Source organism: Sinocyclocheilus rhinocerous, unplaced genomic scaffold (assembly GCF_001515625.1).
Source record: "Sinocyclocheilus rhinocerous isolate Xijiao unplaced genomic scaffold, SAMN03320098_v1.1 scaffold1957, whole genome shotgun sequence".
NCBI lineage: Eukaryota > Metazoa > Chordata > Actinopteri > Cypriniformes > Cyprinidae > Sinocyclocheilus > Sinocyclocheilus rhinocerous.
The window spans coordinates 5,810-22,096 of record NW_015655396.1 but is presented as its reverse complement, the minus strand read 5'-3'; the positions used below and the strand labels follow the sequence as shown (position 1 = coordinate 22,096).

The window sequence follows — 16,287 nt, the reverse complement described above, 5'->3', positions numbered from 1 at the left end:
TAATTAGAATGGGAGATGGATCGGTTTGTGAAAGCGAAGAGAAAAGCCATAGATGAAGTCGCACAGACCCAGGCAGGTGCTGGTCATTTAAAAGCTAAATGCAGAAAATATGACGAGGCATATCTTGCTCTCGGCTTCACTCACTCTATACCGGACGCTACAGTTGTCACTTCTGTCCAGTCCGCTCGTTTTATCGCATTTAACCACAGCTGTCATTGGTTTTTGTCTGGCGGTGGCAGCAGGTATGCTTTAAAATTTAAAATCGGAGCCTCTACTACATCGATTCTGGCACCCAACATCACAATAAGACGATATTTTAAGCTCCTTATGTAGCTGAATCTGCGGAATAATAATAATAACAGTTATTCTCTCTATGCTATTTTTCAATGCAGGTGTTTTTTTTCCCTGTAGGTTCCCCAGATTTGTTTATAGGTTTAACAAAAAAGTTTGAGAACCACTGGTCTAAAGTTAACAGACAGTGTTTAAAAAGTGCAGTCCACATGTTTACCTATGTTTATTACAGTGACTTTGAATTACCTAAAGTAGTGTGGTAAAGCAACAGATTTGTTTTTATATTTCTGCAATCAACTTTAGTTTGTGTGATTTGTTACTGACTTTCATGTGAATGTTTACACCAGGCTTATTTGTTATTTGCTTTATGTTCTCATAATTATTACGTGCTCTCATTTTAACTTTGTGTCAGTACATCATAAATAGAACAAGGCATCAGTTTAATGCTGGGGTTTTGTCGTGTCGCGCCCTATACAGTCTATGGTTGCACGTGTGATTTGTTACTGACTTTCATATTAATGTTTACACCAGGCTTATTTAAACATAATTATCATGCTTACAATGTTGGAAGTTCAACAAATCAGTCAATGTACTGTGATTGTAGTTGTTAAATAAAAATGTCATTCATATCAATTCACGCATCACCTAATTTCATCGTAACATAGGCCTGGCCTACAGAAAAAAGCATTTATGTTTAATCTATCTAATATTGTGTTGGTCATACTATACAATGATTTATAGCTTGTCTTTGTTGAATAATACAGAACATAAAGAGCTTTAAAAAATAATTGCATATTAAATCGCAATTATATTAATTTCCAAAATCGTTCAGCCCTAAGATGATTACACAAATGAGAGGCAACAATACACTCAAGTAATTTAGCCAAAAACGGGAGATTTGAAATAGGATGAAAGTTATTGATGGAATGGAAACAATGGAAACACAATCAGAATAAATACGGCATCAAAAAGTCATGTGCCTATAATGTCTAATTCCATTTACATTTTGCACCAATTTCCCACATGAGATGGAAACGCTGCATTACTCGCAAGTTGTTTTGCGATATTCTGACTTTTGGCATAAATTATGGATTGAAACAGCTCTGGAGACCTGATGCACACGGGTGAATTTAGCAGTACCACTTTGTGACATCTGTATCATGAAGACTGAGACTAAGCTGATTTCAATTCTTCTGTGTAACAAAAGCTCACTTTCACACTCGGGAAAAAGGTTAATACCATTTAAATCACAAAAATCACAAGGCACAGGAACATTATTGTGTGAAAAAATTATTCAGGCCTTAGAAACTAATGTTGTGTCTGCAGGGCATTTCCTCTGAATTATCAGCGGCTAGTTAAGATTAAAACAGGTTCATGGTCAATTCTGAACATTCATTGAGACAGATTTCTGGGAATGGATGCTGAATGTACATGTATGCTTTGGAGGTCTAGAAAAAAAGTGGGTTGTGAACTCACTAAAACCCCCAAAACTAACTGCTATTACACTTCAGATAGCCTGAATCTATTTCCACTGATCAATCATACAACAATAACTCCACAGTCCTGGCCAAACAGATTTCATCATTTCAAAACATACTTGTATATTTTCTTTGATGTGTTGATTGCTTAAAGGTAAGAAGGTGAGGATGTTTCGAAAGAGACCTGCGTGCTAATGTCAAATTGAAATAATAAAAGAGCAGTCGACTCATTGTGAGTCACTTGCAAATTGGTGTCAAACAGTAAAAGCGTCATTAGTGAACTGAGTTTAACCACTTGATGTCTCATAAAAACTGCAATGGATACATTTCATGCTAGCAGGGAATATTAAGAGATGGGAAACAGATTGCTTTAACACCACCACTACTCTAAAAGCCTCTCTTTAGATTAGGGCAGCATGATATCAACTAGTCAACTGCACAGGACTCAAATTGTACTGCAGTTCAGTGAAGTAAAAGAAGGAAAATGTCGTGCAAACTTTCAAACTGGCAATTTTCGGCGCAGAGCTGCTTCAAAACGCCAAAAAGTGGGTAGTTCCACAATTAGTTCTGGTACTATGAAAAGGTTCCCGCGGTGCGAAAGGCCCTTATGTGGCCCCAAAGTACAAAAATCCAAGGAGGACGTTTCCGGTCGTCTCAATGGTTGCTGTTCAGCTGGCAAAGGACCACCCAGATGTATGTAATTTAAAACCAGAAAAGTATTATTTCAATCACCTAAGCCTTAAATGCCATTTGGCTAATCAATCTGGACAAAAACCTGTTCGAAGCAGCATATACTGGGTCCAAAATGAACTCTTGAGTGTAACTGTTACTAGAGAAAAAATATTTAAATTAGTTATTTAGTGTTAATATCAAATCATGGAATCATTTAATCATATCATGTTTTTCTTGCATATTTACAGCAAACAGCACAGCTCACTGTGTCACTCATGAAATAAATAAATCAATAAAAACAAATAAATAAAAGATTTAAAAAATTTTTTAAAAAGTCTCAACAGTAAGGACTTTTTCTGCTGGCTTGGCCCTGCTAATGGTTTCTCTATCCCCACTAAATCTAAACATGTATAATTTTATATTCATAGCAATACTTTATACATTTTAAAATTATTAATTCATAGTAGTAGTAGTAGTAGTAGTATTACTATTATTCAATGTTGACTATCATGGAACGTTATGTTTTATTGCACAGAAAATTGGCAATAACAGATGCAAATTATACAGAACTTATACTTTTACATTTCTAAACATTCTAAGACTTAAAGGGGTCATATGATGTTGCTAAAAAGAACACTATTTTGTGTATATGGTGTAATTAAATGTGTTTATGTGGTTTAAGGTTCAAAAAACAAATTTATCCAGTGCGTTGTGATTGGCCGAATACCTCAAGCGTGTGACGGAAATGTTACGCCCCTTACCATATTGTAATGCCTTGTCCTGGCCGGAGCGACAAGACAAAAACATTAAAACCCATTGTAACACCCGTTTGCACCAATAAGTATTTCGAGTTATTATTTTTTTTTTTTCCTAATTTTTCGTAAGTGCAACTATGAATGTTATTTGGACCAGTTAGGTTCGACTATGGAGCCTGTAAATAATGTAAATAAAGGCTAGAGGATTTTATGAATAGTGACAAATGGTGATCTTCAGTTACACTAATCTGCGTCAGCTCTACTCTGTCCCCGTTTCACAAAATGGAGGATTCAACTCTCCCTCTGCAGGGGAGCACGTTATCGGGAGAGCAGACTTAAAGGGCCAGAACCACTTTTTTTCACATACATGTTGCAGTTGAATACAAAGACTCAAATAAACGAAAATCAAATGAAAACATATTATTTTCCCCCAAAAGAAAACACTTCCCTTTCTTTTATGAATTTAAAGGAAATTTTTTTTAATAAAATGAAATAAATCACTGTTATGTATTGTGTGTGTTTTGTTATGTTGGGGCGTGTTAGAACGAGCCGTTTTAGGTAGGCGTGGTTGAGTCTTAACTTTTACAAAGAATATCTCTTTGGATTTGAGACTTTAGTCTTTGCAACTTTACAGATCTTCTTTATGCACCAAGAGCTTGTAACACTCCAAAGAGAAAGGAAAAATTGAAATCGCATCATATGACCCCTTTAATATTTTTGAATAATTTATTATTAATAGTAGTTGTAGTAGTGGTGGTAGTTAGGGGTCGACCGATTGATCGGCCTTTTCCGGTCAATCTTTTCCAAGAAAGAATGTGAAACAAATTGGTTATATAATTATCATTATTAAATATTTTAAAATATAATTTAAATAGATTTTTCACACTTTAAGCAATATCGTATCGCATATCGCATTTGTTTTCAATATCGCACAGCCCTAGCAAACATAAACAAAAAGCATGCTTCAGAACTGTTTTGAGAAGGTGATTAAGTTTTGAGCCATGTATTATTATTATAAATTGGGCTACTACTACTACTATTACTATCTTGTACCCTGCAATAATCATTTACTGAAACTCACTTTTACGAGATGAAGGGAGAAAAAAAAGAAAAAAGAAAATTGGACAAACATATCGGCCAAAAAAATCGGCATCATATATCGGCCATCGGCTGCCCTGATTTCTAAATATCGGCATCGGCCAGTGAAAAACCCATGTCGGTCAACCTCTAGTGGTAGTATTGTCTACGGTTTTCAATGCTAAATTTATCTTGAAATGTTGCTTTTTTTTTTTGCAATAATGGCTCGAAATCATACAGAAATTACATTTTTAATTTACATTTTTGAAGATTACTACATTAACATTTTTATATTATAAAATCATTAATTATTAATACTAGGTGTGTAAATTAAGTTAACTTAAAATGATACATTTTCCTGGAAATTATACAGAAATTTATCATTTTACAATTACGAACATAACTACATTTATTAGTATTTTAAAATAATTAACTATTAACAGTAGTTGGAGTACTTTTGTCAATTGTTATTGTCAATTATATATTGACAATTATTATATTTATTATTATTTTCAATGTTAACTTGGTAAAGGTATATTTTATAATATATAAATTTATATATATATTTTACAAAGGAAATGTTCAATAACAGGTGGAATCGCCATTCAATCAATCAATAAATATATATATATTTTAGGTAAGTCAAATTAATGCAAAGCCAAATTGTAGAGTAAAAGTTCAAAAAGTACAATCACTCTTTTAATTGAAAGGTGGGACTTGTGATTCCTCCCATTTGTTTGCCAAATATTCCATCCTGCAGCTGTGCAAGTAAAAGTTTTTGGGATAAACAAAACAAAAATCATATTCATAAGGACTCAACATTACACTGTTCCTGAACTTTTATGTGAGACGGATCGGTCTATTGAGTACCAGTGGACCAGTAGTGACATGTTATTCAAACCAATGATTTGGTAACAGCGGACTGAACTTCAAGAGTTTCATTAAATGGCTGCCTTTGGGGCGCATAATCTGAAAGTCTCTCAAGCGTACTGAGGACTCTTTCTGGACAATGTAATATCCTTCAAACATGCTCTTTAGCATCTGTTCACTATAAAAACACAACGCCACACTCCATTCTTAGCAAATGATGCAGGAATACACAACAAACAGTGGATTATTTCATGTGGTTAATGACACAAACCAACAGGCGAGGTGCAAACGAACAAGACGCATATGTCAAAAGAAGAGTGAGAGGGAAAAAAAAAAACAAAATACATTATGTTGAGCTATATTTATGAACAAAAGGGCCTTTTATGGTTCTGGAAGTATTAATGAGTCCATGCATCTCTTGCGAGGTCAGTCAGTTAGAAGTTTTCAAGGTACCTCAAACTTTAATTGCCTGTTAAAGACAACTATAGTACAGAAATAATCCACGCTGACTGAAAATGGCACATGTTCCAGCACATGGGTTTTATTTCGACCGATGCCTTGGATTCATCACAATCCGTCTCCTGCGCAGTCACAACGAAAAAGCAACCTCGATCCTTCTGTCTACGCAAACGCAGAGGAGCAATATACGCACATGCATGCTGGGACGTGAAGTCTGAGCTTCGTCCAGGACCGGAGGAGGGAACACAACTTACAACACTGAAAATCAAAAAGCATGGCATACTTTAATGAGGCAAACGAACATTTATGGGAGACAGCTTTCCCAGCCAGCTGGATCCTGGAACTCAGAGGCGCCATGCTAAAGTGACACTTTCATGAGAGGAGAAAGTTACTCAACGCCTGTGCGTCTGCACGTGTTACCAAATCCCGCTAGACACTGTCAGCGCTCCCTGCGGTGACCCATCTCTGTCGAAAGGCCCAGATATACTCACAGCAAAGTTTGTTTTTTTCTTTGCATAGGGGAGAAAAGAATTTTAAAAAACTAGGGATGCACCGAAAGTACGGCAACCGAAATCATTCGGCCGAATCGCCGTGTTCGGCTGAATAGGCGAATATACCGAATAAATTGTACCGAGCAATGACGTGACGCGATCAAATTGAGGCGCGCACTAATGCAGCAAACATGTCGGCAGTGTGGAAGCATTTAAAACTGTCTGAGAAAGACGCAAAAATCATTACAAGCACCGACAGCATGAGACCGTTTAGCACTGCATTGCATGTCTTCGATGAGAAGAGGAAAGGGTGTTTGTTGCTGGTTAATTTATGATGATTTTTTTATGTAAAGTCGGCAACACCAAAGCTCCAAAAATATAAAAAAAATTATTTTAAAAAAAAACTGTCGCATAGCATATGTGACGTTTCGAGCACGCAGGCTCTTCATCAGACAAATGAACAACACTGATATCCCACTCTTTATAGGCCTACCTCCAGGTGATCAAAGGTCACATGACCGTACCATATTATCATGATAATAATAATACCAAAACAATAACATATCAACCAAGGAGAAAAACATGGAAACAAAAATAAAAATAAAAATAAATCAAAAACATATAAAGCTATGCAAAATACACGAATATAATTATCAATATATTGTTTAATAACATTAATTGATGCCTGCCTAGGTACATAAATACAAATCAATAACCACCAAGCGTTTATTATATGTAAATAGATATCTTGTGTTTAAAGAAATGGACGAATATCAAAGTCCTCATTTAATCCTCTAGGGGACAACGTATCTAGTGTATAAATCCAAAAGGCTTCGCGCTGTAAAAGCAATTTATTGATATCACCTCCGCGACGCGGACACTTCACTACTTCAATACCTATGTACTGAAGAGTGGAAACTGAGTGTCTTGAATCTGCAAAGTGCTGTGCTACCGGACTTTTTGGATCGCGATGTCTAATTGCACATCGATGTTCAGAGATGCGAATTTTTATTATTGTTTTGGTATTATTATTATCATGATAATATGGTACGGTCATGTGACCTTTGATCACCTGGAGGTAGGCCTATAAAGAGTGGGATATCAGTGTTGTTCATTTGTCTGATGAAGAGCCTGCGTGCTCGAAACGTCACATATGCTATGCGACAGTTTTTTTTTTTTAAATCAATTTTTTGATATTTTTGGAGCTTTGGTGTTGCCGACTTTACATCAAAAAATTTTCCACTTGTTTCTTAGTCGAGCACCCAGTTGAGATTGATGTGCGTGCTTTTGCCTGCTCTTCACTAATTTATGATGATTGAAATCGCGAAATGGCTAAATAAACTGCAGGAGAGTTATGTTTTCTAATACACGTACAAATTGCACGTAATCTGACAGTGGTGCATGAGCTCGAGGGGCTATCTGCTTGATAGCCAGGGTTTCAAAGTCCAAAGCGCGAAAATCTGCCCCGAAACAGTGTTACTCGTCAGTTGCTCAGTAACATTTTTATGAGTTTTTACAAGGCATGGATGTGACAATGTGATATGTGCGACAAACATCTTCCCAAATTCGTAATGAGAATCATTTATAAATCTGCTCTTGTCAACAGAAAGAAGCGTTGAGGTCTTCCTGTGGATTTCGGCCAAAATAAGAGCTGAGAAAAAAGCAAGAACTCCATCAACATTCATAAATGTTAGTACTGTAATTTTACTGTTGTTCTGTAAAATAAAATAAAAAAGTAAGACAATAATAATGATAATAATTACAACAGCTTTATTAATACCTTTATTATAACATTCACACATAGTGTTCAAATTGGGATCTGTTGTATTTTCTAATGTTTTAAAACAAGTCTCTTCTGCACAGCAAGGATGCATTTATTTGTACAGTAAAAAATACATGTGAAATGCGAAATAAATGTGAAATATTATTACAATTTAAAATTACTGTTTTGTGTGTGAATATATAGTATCTCAAATGTATATGATTGCTGTGATCAAAGCTGAATTTTCAGCATCATTACGCCACTCTTCAGTGTGACATGATCCTTCAGAAATCATTCTAATATGCTGGTTTGCTGCTCAAAGTGTCCAGTTTTCCTTCTTTTTTGTCTTTAGCCAATCACATGCCTGATTCAAGAAGGGGGTCTCAAAAATGGCCAAAAATATTTTTATTTTACTAACTTATTAATTTTAAGATAAACTGTGTTTTGTTGGTATAATGTCTGCTAGAATGTTGAAAATGTTCAGTGTTAAATATTTTTTAATTGTTGTTTTGTAATTGATTTTTTCTTTGAAAGGCAAGACAAAACAGTAAAAAGCACATTTTGGCTATTTAATTTATGCAATAGTGAAAAAAATTGGGGGGGGAGAGAAAAAAAACACGAAAAACCATGTTCGGTACTCGGGCTTCGGCCCAATGTTTCATTTTGCTCGGTTTTGGCTTCGGCCAAGAATTTTCATTTCAGAACATCCCTAAAAAACATCTAATCAGAATGTACCATATACTGTTAGCGATGCCGAATTTCCTGAACAGGGGAAGTGAACCAGAGATTTCCATAATAGAAGGTGGTGGAGCCACAGAGCACACTGAATTATTACGTAATCGCCAGGGACCAATAGTAGTTTGAACTAGGGCTGTCAAAAAAAAATTCGAAATTAGAATATTCGTCGAATTTAAAATAAAAATCCACATTCGAATGCAAAAACGCTGCATTCTAATTTTAGGTGTGCGTTAAGGAGGCAGCCTTATCAGCACCGCATGAGATGCGATTACGATGTAAGTGTCGTTGCATTATAATATTATTGTTAGCCTATCCAGTTGAAGCCACTAGATGCGGCGCTGCTGCGTTGTTCATTAAAAATATAGCGGAAAAAGAGATCAATGTGGAGTTTAAGCAACTTAATTATAATTGGTTTATAAACATTATTTTAAACATTATGCACTTTCTTTCGCAGATAGTCATGTTATCTTATGCTTTGAATGATGCGCCCTCTTGTGGCCTCAGGAGAGAAGCCAAAAGCTTTTCTTCACCCTAACTGAAATTATGCATTTTAAATTCGAATATAATTCGAATTTTGATAATATTTAAGTACAAAATTCAAATTTAGTTTTTCAGCCATTTTGACAGCCCTAGTTTGAACCTATTGACCAACCGAAGTGAACATTTCTAGAAGATTCGTTTTGGCAAGATGTTTTGAATATCTGAAATTAACTCTAACCAAACTTTGTTTTGGTCTGATTTTGTTCGAAATGACGTCACAGTAGATGATTTCTCCAAGTATATTGGGGCCTTAAGGGACAATCTGGTACTATTTAAACCAATAAAATTAAACTTATCGAAGTTTCACATCACTGTTGTTTGAGAGCGTATTCTACATAGTCTTGTGCTCTTTCAGACCCTATGTAAATTTGCTGTTATGATTCGTAAACCATACTGTCATTCAACAGTCACTTTTTATTGATATGTAACGTGAACATGCAGATTTTTTCCACAGAATTATCAAGAAATTTTGTGGAATGGATTTGACATAGAAAAATAAACATGGATTGGAGAATACTAAACTATTATTTGTAGCTGAAAAAATTTTGGAAAATTGTGTTTAATAAATGAAAATGGCAAGGAGGGAATTTTTGTGAATGCTGGATAATTCAAAATTCTGCGGATATATACATACATTATATATAAATATTATGATTTCAGCATGAACCAGATTTGAAGATTTGCAGATATGTAGCTTCTGGGAACACTTTACCTGGAAATGATTAGATTCGGTGTAGAGGCAGTGGATATTTGACAATTCTGGATTATTGTCTTTATTGCAGTTACGCTTACATGACGTTACAGTTTGCGTCATCATGCAAATTGATCATATGCATGCATTTTTAAGCCTTGACATTTTAAACTTTTAAGCGATTTCAAATCGTTCAGGTACAACAAGACAAAAAAATAAAATAAACTAGGCTATTTGGTACTGATAGATGTTTTTCTGTGTGTACAGCTTAAACAGTTATGTCAAACACACAAAGCTATGTCAAAATGTCAGTCAGGGTGAGAATTTAAGTAAACAAAGTCTGTTATGGCTTAAGTGAATGTAAACAATTGGGAGAAAATTGGAGGTGGATCCATTAGGATGCATTAGGTCTTAAAGTGACAGCAGCCTAATATACCTGCTGATAATTTTGATATCATAACTTTATTTCCAGCAAAAATATTTGACAGTGTGAGAAAACCGGTGATCAATACATATACACTAGAAATTTCATCCATGCTCAGTTTGTGCTGTTTCTCTCCAGGAGTTATGTCTTTGTACTCGTTTAAACTTTTTTTCAAAAACTGGTGAAACAACAAGCTGGCCCAGTGTTGCAATCTTAACTAATTACCGCAAAAAAAATTATTCAAGGAAAGCTGAGCTTACAGAGAATGCATGATTAGAAAAATCTGGCTGCACACATACTATGTTGACTATGACATACTATGAACTTTATATCTCGTGCATCATACTCATAACCTATTGTACCCATTAAAACTGTATACTTAAGTATTGGTGCGCACAGATTTTTCCCAGGTGTGCATTGACCCAATCCAGTATCTCCATGACAACCACATCCCATTCATTCTAAAAACAAGTGTGGAACTGGATTTTCCCAAGATTCCAAATTCACTCCAAATCGAACTTGTACTGAATAAAAAGGCGGGAAATGCACTGTATACAAATGCAAGCCTCTTCTCTTTTGATTTCTCACCTCATTCAACAGTTTGTTTCTCAATCTCCCGTTTCCCCAAGCAAAACAGCACAACAGCTGTGAGTGGTTTAACGCATCCCAATCAAGGGCAAACAACATCCACCATGTGTCCCTGACCCCCGCTACTGTCGCCTATGTGAGCAGTTTAACACATGGCCAGGGTTACACCTCCACTGACCGCTCCACCCGAGACCCCCAACCACACACACAAACACAACCCGACGACAGCAAAGATGAGCCTGTATGAAGGAGGCAAGAATAAGATGGATGAACTTCCCTCAAACCCCTCAAAATACATACACACACTCTGTGTCAACCTGTCAAGGCTGGATACATGAACTGGGCGCTCGGTGAGATATGAAAACATGGAGTGTTTTCTTATCTAACTCAGATCACATTAAAATAGCAGCTTTAGATGAGGGCTGCGAGTGGAAACGTTGAGTGATGTGGAGGTGGCAATGGACCAGCAGCCTTTGACGTGAACTGTCAGTCACCTCAGCAGGAACTCAACAAAACTGTATGAACATGAAAACGGATTAACTTCCTAACTCAATAATCGTCATGTGCTTTTATGACAGCATACATGGCCGCATTATGTGAAATCCATATTCGAAAGCATTCTGCTACATCTGCAAACAGCTACAGTGATATGTATCGTAAGCAGGCCCACATGGAATTTTTCTTCACATTTTCCACAAAGATTGTGGGACAAAAACTGTGTAATTTCAAACTCTTTACTCTTATTCTTACCTGAAAACAATATTAAATTAAATACAATGTTTCAAGTCAACTTCCATGAACTGGCATTGTTTAAAGAGTAAAGGTGCGTCACTTTAAAGGGATAGTTCACCGAAAAATGAAAATTCTGTCATTAATTACTCACCCTCATGTCGTTCCAAACAAGTAATACCTTCGTTCATCTTCGGAACACAAATTAAGATCTTTTTTATGAAATCTGAGAGCTCTCTGACCCTCCCATAGACAGCAAGGATCCTAACACGAACCAGAAACATAGTAAGGACATCGTTAAAATAATCCATGTGACATCAGTGGTTCAACCGTAATTTTCCGAAGCTACGCTAAGGGTTGATAAATAAATATGTTAAGGGTTTTTCACAGAATCATAAATGCAGATAAAGAAACTTTATTTTTAAGAGTTTGCTGAAGACAGAATAAAAAAAAATAACACAGAAAAGAAAGCAAATTGGGATCAGAAAACGTTGCAAGCCGGATTCAAACTCGCATTTCTCACATGAGCACCACAGCTGCTAAATAAATGGGACACTCTTACGCCTCTCTTGGTTCATGTTCAAGACCATTAACAGCTGCTCTTGAGTCACAAACCTGGCAAAGAAACCTCAGAAGGCAATGGAAAGTCTGCAGAAGTGAGCAGCATTTGCTCACAGGCCGATAAGTAGGTGATTCCATTGTGTCATTACGCCAAATGTCTGCAAAGGGGAAAAACGCACATGGTGGAAGATTATTAGAAGGATGGCCGGAGCACGAGGACTAACTGCAGGGTCTCGTAAATCTTCTGCCTGAAAACATCAGACAGGCCCTCGCACTCCGCACATTTCCAAAACACACAGGATATTGGAAATCACGATCGCAGAGATTTATTCGGTAAAAACAGCAGGGGAGAGAAAATAATGAAAATTTACAGACATCTGCATTATTTTCCACTTTTTCATTTCATGTTTATGCAGCACATGACAGTTTCAGAACGCTTGTAAACTTTGATGTAATATTGCCAGGGTTAAATTATGGTCCGGGACAGTGGGGCCAATGCTGCGGGCCCTTTGACTGCCAGGGGCTTCCAAGACGCAGCAAGAATGCAAAAAAGGAAGAAAACCTCTATGGCACATAATGCATGTCTCCTCATCTTGGACTCCAATCAAATATTCTATTTCATTACACAAATGCCATTTAAAATATACAGCAAAAAAATAAATGAATAAATAAAAAGATTTTATATCTGTGCAAGTCTAATTGTGTGTGTTATATATTGTATGGATGTTTATCAGAGGAGTATGAAGAGTTTCTCAACATATGGTTTCGGCATTCTCAACTCAATAACTCAACTTGAATTTTATCGCTCCCTAGTCAGGCAGCAACATCTAAGAATGCTAATATAATAATCTACACATTTGAACTACTGATTCAAATGTCTAACAACAATATCCAAGACTTTGTTTTCCTTGCCCTGAAAAATGTTCTGAAAATTAAGTGAAATAATTACTTTGGCATGGGCTTGTGATAGCTTCATGAAATGTTACGTCTGGCACAGAGTTTGGCACTGACTTATGGACACTGGAAAAAGAGCAAAAAACTGCTAAGAGCCACATTTATGGCTAGAATGAAAAAGATGGATAATTGACAAGAGTAGATTGAAGACATCGCAGTGATGCATTAGGAGAACCATCAGGTTTCCAGTTGGCATTGGTGTTTCCCAACCTTTTTAATCTTATCAAACCTTTTGGTCTTACCCCATCTCATTACCAACATCAAATTAGAAATAGGATTTTATTTAAGACTCCAATGACATTAGACCTTTTTTCTGCTATCTTTTAGAATTGGAATAAAATAAAATAAAAATAAAATAAAATTTTAAAATAAAAATTTGAAGACTCTTCCTGGACTATGCAGATTTGTAATAAAAAGTAAAATTAAATAAAAGAAAAATTTAAAGACTTATCCTGGATTATGCAAAAATGTATCAAATAAAGTGAGTGATAGGAAGACTTTGTCTTTGAGCAGCTAGCAACTCTTTGAAGCATTAGACCTTTTGTCTACTGGTTTTTAGACTTGGAATATAAAATAAAATAAAATAAAAAAGATTTGAAGACTCATCCTGGACTATGCAGATTTTAATCAAATAAATAATTAAATAAATCGAGTGAATTAAATCATTAATATTCAATCAATTAATTAGAAATAAAAAAGAAACTATAAACAATCAAAATGATTGATATATATATATATATATATATACACAAAAGAACCAAAGACTTAAACTACTTCAGTCTGTGTGCATTGAATTTATTTAATACACGAGTTTCACAATTTGAGTTGAATTACTGAAATAAATGAACTTTTCCACGACATTCTAATTTATTGAGATGCACCTGTATATATTAATAATTGTTAATTATCTAAATTATCATTTAGTTTAGACCAAATGAACTGTAAAAAAAAATCAAGCAGGTTTTTTTTGTTTTGTTTTTACATTTCTATTAGGTTAAATGAACTAAAGTATATTTAATAAAAGTTTAAAAATAAAAACATGAAAATAATCATTATTATAAATTATATAAAAATTTATATGATAATAGTCATTTATATACAACTAGATATGTACATAAATAATAACTGTTATAAATATTTTTGTACAAAAAAAATATTATAAATAAATATTGGTATGTTTTTCTGTTAAGTAACCCCTGCTGTACACATACCGCTGGTTGGGAATCGCTAGCCTAGATGATTTACGACAAAAACAAGGCTGTGTATTTAAATCACCGAGATAAAAGGCGCACATAAACATCTCTGTTATATGCAGAGCACTCTCAATTGCTCGCTCTCATGGCTCTGACAGCAAAGTTCATCAGCGTTTCATCTCTGTAATGTCTGTGATGTCATCTTCAATCACAACAGGAACTGTTATTCTTCAAGCCCCGTCCATGGCGCCAAAAACTGATCTGTAGCCTATTTATTCTTTCCAGCTTCCAGGTTATATTTCTGTCACACTTGATATCGCTTGATACTACATAATGAGACCCCTAGATCAGGACATGTACTCTAAATACAAAATTTTTTTTTTTTTTTGAATTAACAGCAATATGCCTGCATGATTTCAGTGAGGAAGAATTCAAAGTGACCAAGACCAAACTCCACAAACATTAAACACTGTCTGCCCTTTCCAATGTGTAAATAACCTAGTTCAAGTTCCAGAAACAGCATCCATCCAGCAAAATGCCCTTTCGAGCGCTCCAACCGTGCTTATGGCCTCCCCCCTAGTGGCAGGAAGCAGTACTTGCTAAAGGGAAATTCAGAGGAAAAGGGATAAATACAGTTCCCATGACTGGTGATTCTATAAATACACACACTGCATAATGATCAAACTCATCGGCAGTAAAGGCAAAAACACACGGCCCACTAAATGTCAACCATTTGAAACTCTCGCATCGGGCCACCTTACAATCTTCTGTCAGGGTGAAATACTTTCCTTAAGGAGATATATCAGAGCAGATTTAGGTGTTGGAGCATGTTCAAGGTTCAGAAGATACATTATTATCAGACGGCTCATCTTGGAACATGTTTTTGCACTGGATGAGCGGAGAAAGACGACAGAAAGGCGGCAGTCGTAGTGGAAACCATACTGACGCTACACTGTAATTTGCCTGTCAGTGATGGCAAGACTTTGTCACTGAGCAGCTAGCAACGCTTTGAAGCAGGTGTTGAAACAGTTCCCTTCAGAAACCGTCTGAAGATGCAGAAATATGGATACTGGCTTATGAATCGTACATAAATCGCACACAAACCAATCCTCCGCCAGCTGCCACTCATTGCATGACGATCATCTACTGGTGTTTATTATTACAAAGGTGAAGTGCAATGATGGAAAACCTTCACTGGCATATCATCCAGGAAAACACTCATTTAGGCGTCATGGTGGCAGTGTTTGTGTGCTTTTCTCTGAACAAAATAGCTGTGTGTCATTTAAACGGTCTCGGGTTTTGGAAGGCGCTCACAGGGGTAGAATTTGGGATTAGACATGCCGACAAGCCAACGCGAGATAGACGTGAAAATACATCAATAATAGATGTTTTGACCATCATCAGCGTAATAATAAGGATCATTCTGTCTACCTCGATGACATATATTTAAAACCGGGGGTGGATGCGGAACAGCGGAGCTTCGTCTGAAGAGTTTTCAATTGAGTCCTCAAGCACTGCATGCAAAAATAAACGAATATACAGCACATTAAGCAACGTCTGATTCACAAGCAAATGCCTCTTTCTGGTTGTTTTTAGTTAATCAAAAACATACAACTGCAGTTCAAATGATTCTTATGAAGAGATTCTTTAACTGAATCATTCACGAAAAGTCCAAGTTAGTTACTGAATGAACTGAATTAACATCCTATACACACACCTTGATTTCAAATCATTTTTATGACACCAACATTTTAGATCTTTAATTAAGAACTTTGATACAAACCAAATAAACAGTTAGACAGAGGTCGGTAGTGTATCCAAAAACTGTACTCAAGTTTTTTCATTGGATACTTTTTTTTACTCTTACTCGGGTAACTATTAAGATACTTTTACTTGAGTAGCTAGTTACTTCAAACCATATGTGACATATATACTATACAATAACATGCTATTATTTAGACAGGTAATATTTAATTTATTTGAATGATCAGGTCTATTTTACAGAAGACAAGCT

General features: G+C 35.7%; 1 long non-coding RNA gene across 1 annotated transcript in view; it reads left to right on the top strand.

Annotated features, from left to right (window-relative positions):
• The window catches only part of LOC107718050 (uncharacterized), a 5,777-nt gene extending 2,097 nt beyond the window's left edge, over positions 1 to 3,680 (top strand). Inside the window, exons 2-3 of the long non-coding RNA XR_001637377.1 lie at positions 1,937 to 1,939; positions 3,401 to 3,680. This is a non-coding gene — a long non-coding RNA (uncharacterized LOC107718050). The remainder of the gene's footprint in view (positions 1 to 1,936; positions 1,940 to 3,400) is intronic.
• The last annotated feature ends 12,607 nt before the right edge of the window (positions 3,681 to 16,287 follow it).